The sequence below is a fragment of the Camellia sinensis genome, chromosome 3, assembly GCF_055761805.1.
Source record: "Camellia sinensis isolate YWXY chromosome 3, ASM5576180v1, whole genome shotgun sequence".
Classification (NCBI taxonomy): domain Eukaryota; kingdom Viridiplantae; phylum Streptophyta; class Magnoliopsida; order Ericales; family Theaceae; genus Camellia; species Camellia sinensis.
This window is the reverse complement of record NC_138963.1, coordinates 46,725,010-46,726,458: the sequence shown is the minus strand read 5'-3', so window position 1 is coordinate 46,726,458 and position 1,449 is coordinate 46,725,010. Positions and strand designations below refer to the sequence as shown.

Sequence of the window (1,449 nt, the reverse complement as noted above, 5' to 3'; positions counted from 1 at the left end):
GTGGTCTACAAGACCTCTCCCTCCCTCCAGGGAAGAGAAACAAGGCTTGGTCCACAAACCGAGCCAAAGCACAAAGAGTTCAAAGGCCCGGAGGTAAGGCACCCAACCGAAACACTGGAAACTCGAAACGAGCACAACATGCACTATCACCGAGCGCTCAATCGATGATGTCTGAGTCTTAAGGTTAGTCAAAAATGGGGTGTCTACACCGCTTTCCTAAATGGAGAGTTAGATGAAGAAATCTACATGCAACAATCGGAACGATTTTTTGTACAAGGTCAAAAGCACAAAGTGTGTAAACTTGTGAAGTCACTATATGGACTGAAACAAGCTCCAAAACAGTGGCATGAGAAATTTGACAAAGTAATAGTGTCAAATGGTTTTAGGATCTATGAATCTGATAAGTGTGTGTACAGTAAGTTTATTGGAAATAGATGTGTAATCATATGCCTATATATAGATGACATGCTTATTTTTTGTGCTGACAATGATGTCATTGAAAGTACTAAAAGTTTCTTGTCATCTAGCTTTAGTACGAAAGGCATGGGCTTGGCTGATGTTATTCTAGATATTAAGATCAAACGAGAGGACAATAATTTGATTCTAACCCAGTCGCACTATATTGAGAAAATTCTTAAGAAATTTAATCAATATAATTGTACACTCATGTCTACACCGTTTGATTCAAATTTGAAATTGTATCCTAATACTAGAAGAGTTGTTGATCAACTAGAATACACAAGAGTAATATGTAGCCTGATGTATGCCATGGCTTGCACTAGACCTGATATTGCTTATGCAGTGGAAAAACTTAGTAGATACAATAGTAATCCCAGTAGTGTGCATTGGCATGTTGCTAACCGAGTACTTAGGTGCTTGAGGAAAACAATAGACTATGGAATAGTCTATAATGGCTATCCAGCAGTGCTGGAAGGATTCACGGATGCTAGTTGGATAACTGACCATAAAGATCACTCGTCCACGAGTGGTTCGATTTTTACTCTTGGAGGAGGAGCTATCTCCTGGGGTTCTAAGAAGCAAACATGCATAACAGACTCAACCATGGCGTCAGAATTTGTAGTATTGGCTTCTTGTAGCAAAGTGGTAGAATGACTAAGGAATCTCTTGTTAGAGATTAAGATATGGCCAAAACCTATGCCACTAATATCTTTACACTGTGACAGTAAAGCAACTATATTATGGACCTATAGCCATGTCAATAATGGAAAGTCCAGGCATATAGGACTAAGACATAGCTGTGTTAGGCAGTTAATCACAGAAGGTGTGATTACTATTAATTATGTAAAGTCAAGTGAAAACTTGGCTGACCCCTTAACAAAGGAACTTACAAGGGATTTGGTGTGGAAAACATCAAAAGGGATGGGTCTTAAGCCCACTTAACATAATCACTCCTGGTGGAAACTCGACTCAACGTTTGAAGAAATATCA

General features: G+C 39.0%; 1 pseudogene; it reads left to right on the top strand.

Annotated features, from left to right (window-relative positions):
• Positions 1-543: 543 nt before the first annotated feature.
• Positions 544-1,113, top strand: LOC145821481 (secreted RxLR effector protein 161 pseudogene; annotated as a pseudogene).
• Positions 1,114-1,449: the final 336 nt, after the last annotated feature.